Genomic DNA, 6,949 nt, shown 5'->3' on the forward strand with positions numbered 1-6,949 from the left:
TTACAGACAGCTCATAACATCCCCACACCGCAGAGGAAGAGAAGAGGAAGATATGAAGCGCAGAAAGCATAAATGGAAATGTTTCCGATTTGGAATGCTTAATGACAAATTTGAGCGCCGTAAGCTGCATATGATGAAGCTGCCAGCTTAACAGTTATGTGGGATAGAAATTATATTACATAATCAAATAACTAAATTACATGTTTTAAATAAAATTTAGTCAACATCAAAACATGAGATTTAAAGTGGACTGAATAGAGATTTTATATGTACATATAAATAATGTTTCAGATTAAATAAAATGTCATAATATGCAAGAATATTCATTCTTTTTTCAGCATAATATTCATTAAAATTATTACTATTATTATTATTATTATTTCTGTCAAATATCTTTCAGGTAATTTTTTAAAGAGCAAGGAAAGTTGTCACAATATTTCCTATTATATATATATATATATATATATATATATATATATATATATATATATATATATATATATATATATATATATATATACATACATATACAGGTTTTAGTGCATTTTATAATTTTATTTTTTAAGGTTGACATTATTAAATATTATTAATGTCTAATTGTCTAGTTAACTGTTTAATTTGCTTTTAAAGCTGAATACTAGTATCTTGCAAGATAACTAGTAAAATATTATGCACAATATTATGTCATCATGGCAAAGATGAAAAAAATCCTTATAACAAATTAATTATGAAAGCTTTTATTACTTACTAATTGGTAGAGCCAGACGGAAACTGCTTATATTTTTTGCTATTTCTGCGCAGAATTTTGTTAAAAATCTGCGGATTTATGCGGAATGATTTTGGGAGTATCATTACTAAAACCTTAATATATGAACTAAAAAGTAATAGCTTTTTAACTTGTATTTAATGTTTACAATGGAAATCCAATTAGATCCACTTTATGTGTTAAACAAAGGAAGTCTCGCATATAATATATCTACTAAAAGACAGAAAATATTACTTTACAAACTATATTGTAAATAAACCATATGAATATTTTCATATTAGTCAATAATATTACTGAAATTAATTAAAAAATGGAATAAATATAAATATACACACATTTACAGAAGTAAATTAACAGAATCAATGATGGGCTAAAAATCTGTGGAAAATCTGCGCGCGCAGATTCTGTGTCGGCCTACTAATAAGTAATTGCTAATAATTTTGGCTTAAACTGTACATACTCATTTAAAAAATGAACCAGTATAATTATTCTGAGATTGTAATGATTAAATAAAACCAAATATGTAAGTCATACTATTTAATTGTGTATATTTGAAGGTTAATAACGATTTCTATTAAACATTGCAATGACAACAAATTAGTGAATTGGGGCTGCACGCACTGAATAAAGGCTTTTAACATATATCGAATGTATTTTGCTGTCTACACTCTCTAAAATGTCTCTCAAAATTATTATTTCTTTTTAATGTAAACTATTAAATGTTAAAATACACATGCACTGTAAATTGCTCAGACTTTTGATCTACCTCTAACTGAAAATGAACATTGAGTAGTGGGTGGGGCTTTTTTTGTGCGCATCATTCCCTAACAGCAAACTTACGATAAGGTTTAGGAATGTAAATAATATAATAATGACGTAGTTTAAGAATATTGTGGCTGAAGCCATCAAACCAGAGGAAAACGTAACTATTTTACATTTTGTCAGTTTAGTGGCTAATTCATACAAATTCATACAGTAGAACAAAAATGTACAATTTTAAATAGGAGGCCTGGCACCCAACCCTACTCCAAAACCCAACCAATATTGGGAGGATGAGCGAATCGTACTAAATTGTACGAATTATATCATACAGTTTTATACCAATTAGTCATTCAATCAAAAAGTTACGAATGATTAAATAATTGTAAATTAACAATTACATCTAGTTAACTGCGACTCCCCAGCAGCTCAAGACGAAAAGCGAAGCCATTCACTCTTTATCTAATTTCCTTCTCTCAATCAACAACACATCCTCGTGAGATTGTGTTGGTCAAACTGACATCATCAGAAAAGGACGGCTACTCCAAACAGGGAAGCAAATGGTCTGATTTTGATTAAAGATTACCAAAATAAACTTTTTTTTTCTTCAAGTGGATTAACTTGCACTGATTAATTCTTAGCTTAAAGAACAATAATGTGCACTGATTAATTGTTAGCTTAAAGAACGATAATGTGCGCTAACAGAATAAACATTGCAAATTTTGATTTCGACATATTTTAATCCCAATGACATTATAACGAATGTATTCTGTAAATGATGCTAAATGTTTGACACCCATTATGTTTTGCTTTGACATGAATTAAAATGTACTGTATGACCATTTCTGTCATAACAAATCAAGAAAAACAAAGACCAGTTGACAATATCCTATGCTTTCTTTTCTCTGTATAAACTTGTACGATCTTATTTATATATTTTAGTACGATTTCCTCATCCCCAATGACGGTTGGGTTTAGGGTCTGAGTTTGTTGCTAGGCCGCCTTTTAAAAATCGTACATTTTCATACAACTTAACTCATATGAATTCCTACAAATTAGCCCACTTAATTGACAAATAGTGACTAAAATAGTTAAGTTTCCTTGTTCCTAGGCGAGTCGTTAAAAAAAAAACGTTGTTTCGCATTCAATCTTTAAATGATTTTGTCCGATCTCATTGGTATATTTTAGTATGATTTACTCATTCCCCTATATGACGACAGGTTTTAAGGGCGGAGTTTGTTGCCATGCCTCCTTTTAAAAAATAATAGATTTTTATACAACTGAACTTGTATAATTTGGATGAATTAGCCACTAATATGATAAAATGTTAAATAGTTACGTATCCTCGTAAGATCAAGCTCCGTTTGCGAACTAATTTGTCTGCCTTCAATGGTTTAACCTGTAAACTTAAACAATTACATCCAGTTAACTATGACTCCCCAGTGGTTCAAGACGAAATACGAAACCATTCGCTCTTTATCTAATTTCCTTTTCTCAATCAACAACACATCTAAAACACCTCAAACACTGTTATCTTCCTTCAAATCACAGGTGAGTTTTTTTTATAAATTAGAGTGATTACAAAAGCCAGTTTTACATTTCCTCCTCTGGCTTGAAACCAAATGACATGTTCGTGTATGTCTTCTGTAAATGTGCTTGATGTATGTCATTAATTAAAATGTGACCGTTTTTGTCATAACAAATGAAGAAAAACAAGGAACAGTTGTCCATATCCAATGCAATACCACACTGATTCATAACTTTTTGATTTAGTGGCTAATTTGTATGAATTTGTACAATCTCATTTGTATATTTTAGTAAGATTGACTCATCCCCAATGATGGTTGGGTTTAGGCGCGGAGTTTGTTGCCACGCCTCCTTTTAAAAATTGTACATTTTCATACGATTCAACTTGTATAAATTTGTACAAATTAGCCACTAATCTGATAAAACATGAATAGTTGAATAGTTGAAAAAACAACTCATTTGTTTGCCTTTAATCGTTTAACCTGTGAACTTAAAAAAATTACATCTATTTAGCTGCGACTCTGATTTAAGACGAAATGCGAAACCATGCGCTTTTTATCTAATTTCGTTTCCTCAATCAACAACACATCCCTTCTTTTCCAAGACACCTAAAAACACCATTTGTGAGTTTTTTCTAAATTAGAGTGATTGCCGAAGTCAGTTTTACATTTCCTCTTCTAGCTTCAAACCGAATGACATGTTCGTGTATGTCTTCTGTAAATAATGCTAAATACATGACATAAATTAAAATGACCACTTTTATCATGACAAATCAAGAAAAACAAAGAACTGTTGTTCAAATTCAACGCTATCTTACACTAATTCATAGCTTTTTGATTTAGTGGCTTATTCGTATGAATTTTTCCCATCTCATTTGTATATTTCAGAGCGATTTACTCATCTCCTAATGAAGGTTGGGTTTAGAGGTGGAGTTTGCAGCCACGCTTCCTTTTAAAAATCTTACATTTTCATACAACTCTACTTGTATGAATTTGTACAAATTAGTCACTAATCTGATTAAACGTAAAATCCTTACGCTTCCTTGCAAGATCAGGTCTGGATTGCTAAAAAAAAAATGGACAGATTTGAATCTATTTCAATCTTTAAACCTCTGAACTTAAACAATTACCTCCAGTTAACTGTGACTTCCCAGCGGCTCAAGACGAAACGCAAAACCATTCGCTTTTTATCTAATTTCCTTAGAGTGATTGTGAAAGCCAGTTTTACATTTTAACATGAACATTTTTGACATTTTTGTGTATGTCTTCTGTAAATAATGCTAAATGTATGACATAAACTAAAATATAAGACAATTTTTGTCATAACAAATCAAGAAAAATTAAACAACAGTTTGTACATTATTAACGCAATCTCACACTAATTCGTAGCTTTTTGATTTAGTGGCTTATTCGTATGAATTTGTCTGATCTCAATTGTATATTTTAGTACAATTTACTCATCCCCCAATGGCGGTTGGGTTTAGGGGCGGAGTTCCCACACCTTTTAAATATTGTACAATTTCGTACCACTCAACTTGTATGAATTTGTACGAATTAGCCAGTAAACTGACAAAATGTAAAATAGTTACGCTTCCTCGTAAGATCAAGGGTTTGCTTAAAACAACGACAAATTTGCTTACCTTCAATCTTTTAACCTCTGAACCTAAACAATTACATCCAGTTAGCTGCGACTCCCCAGTGGCTCAAGACGAAACACGAAACCATTTACTTTTTATCTAATTTCCTTCTCTCAGTCAACAACACATCCCTTCTTGGCTGAAACACCGTTACCTTCCTTCAAGATCACTCGTGAGTTTTCTCTAAATTAGAATGAATACCGAAGCCAGTTTTACATTTACTTTTCTGGCCACATTACACTTTGAAAAAAAATTGTTGTTGCCTAACATTATTTTAGTTGAATCAAATGAACTTTTCTAGTCATCTCAACTTACATCAGTCAAACTGACTAAACAATTTAGAACTTTATGAAACAACTTTAAATAACATAATTGTATCATGATTAACGTATTGAATTAAGTTAAAGTAACAGAAAAACATTTGTTGTTGCGACTTTTTATACACTGTGAAAATTCACACAATTCCTTAAAGTTGTCCCGACACAAATTAACTTAATTTTTTCTACAAATTTAAGTGGGTTGAGCATAAAACAATTACGTTTCCCCCTCAAAAACCTAAAGAATTGTGTTGTTTCAACTTATTTTAAATAAGTAGTTTAAACCAGCAGAAAAAGCCAGTGTTTGAGTGTACAGTGTATGAAATGCTGGGTTCCACACAATTCCTTCTTGTTGTCCCAACATAATTTCATTTTTAACCTAATTGTTTTTATAAATTTAAGTGGATTGAACATAAAACATTTAGGTTGTTCCCTGAAAAAAATTTAACAATTGTGTAATTAGCAGCATTTAAAGGATTTTTAAAACCTAATAATGTTAAATACAATGTAGAAACACATTATAAGGAGCTAGAGCACCTGGACAGAGCTGAATCTGAAGCTTTGTGTATATGTGAACACATGTGAAGTGCACGTGTGGCGCACGTTCTGCAGATGACACCCCTTCCCGGCCCTTTTCATGTGGGGTAGCGGGCCAGCAGAGCTCTAATCCCTGCGCCTCAGCTCCACTTCCTCAAACCAGCCATCTGGAGATATGTCTGTCTACTACATTCACCACTGAGGGGGCGGCCGGCTGATTAATACGACCGGCAGACGCTTAATATCTAAACCAAAAAGTGCTAAATTTGGCACGTGTTATTAAACTGTTTATATCAATCGGTCAGTTTTCAGGACTCATCTGCATTAAATAAAGCTTTTACAGTGACAGTGGATTGGAGGTTTGCTTATATGACAAACCATTCGAAAGGAATTGTCAAATAAAAATAATAATTCAGGGAAATGTTATTGCTTTTCAGACAGACAGAGCATAAGGATTAATCATCTCTAAACTTACGACTATGTTTATTAATAGTTGATTTATTACATTTGAAGCTGCTGCCCAAGACAATTTACATATATACACTAGTAAAAATGCTCAACCGTTGGGTTAAAAAGAGATTTCAAAATTCATTTTCTAAGGTGGCCAAGAGAGCTTTACACGCAGCAATTACAAAAAACACCAGCAAATTAAGAAAAGATCTATGCTAATTTGTTTGCGTTGTAAGTATTTGGCGCGTGTTTTAAAGTGTATTCACAAATTGTTTGAGCTGTAAGAGAATGCAGTGTTTTTTTTAAAAATTGTTTGTGTTGTGAGAAAATGCAGCGCATCTTATTAAATTGTTTACGTTGTGAGAACAAATTTTCCATTGTTTCTATACTAGTTGAAAGTGTTGGAAGAAATTTACTGTAAGAAAGTTTTCTTAATGTGTTTGCATTAAGAGAGAATGCAGCACGCTTTATTAAGGAGTTTTCAGAAATTGTTTGTGCTGTGAGAAAATGCAGCACGTTTTTTTTAAATATTTTGCGTTGTGAGAAAATGCAGTGCATTTTAAAAAATTTTTGAATTGTGAGAAAATGCAGCATCTTTTATTAATTTGTTTGCGTAGTGAGAAAATGCAGCATGTTTTATTATTTGTTTGCGATGTGAGAAAATGCAGCATGTTTTATTATTTGTTTGCGTAGTGAGAAAATGCAGCATGTTTTATTATTTGTTTGCGTAGTGAGAAAATGCAGTGCGTTTTTTGAAAATTGTTTGCGTTGTGAGAAAATGCAGCATGTTTTATTATATGTTTGGGTTGTGAGAAAATGCAGCATGTTTTATTATTTGTTTGGGTTGTGAGAAAATGCAGCATGTTTTATTAAATTGTTTGCGATGTAAGAAAATGCAGCATGTTTTTTTATTTGTTTGGGTTGTGAGAAAATGCAGCATGTTTTATTAATTTGTTT

Source organism: Danio rerio, chromosome 16, assembly GCF_049306965.1.
Source record: "Danio rerio strain Tuebingen ecotype United States chromosome 16, GRCz12tu, whole genome shotgun sequence".
Lineage (NCBI taxonomy): Eukaryota > Metazoa > Chordata > Actinopteri > Cypriniformes > Danionidae > Danio > Danio rerio.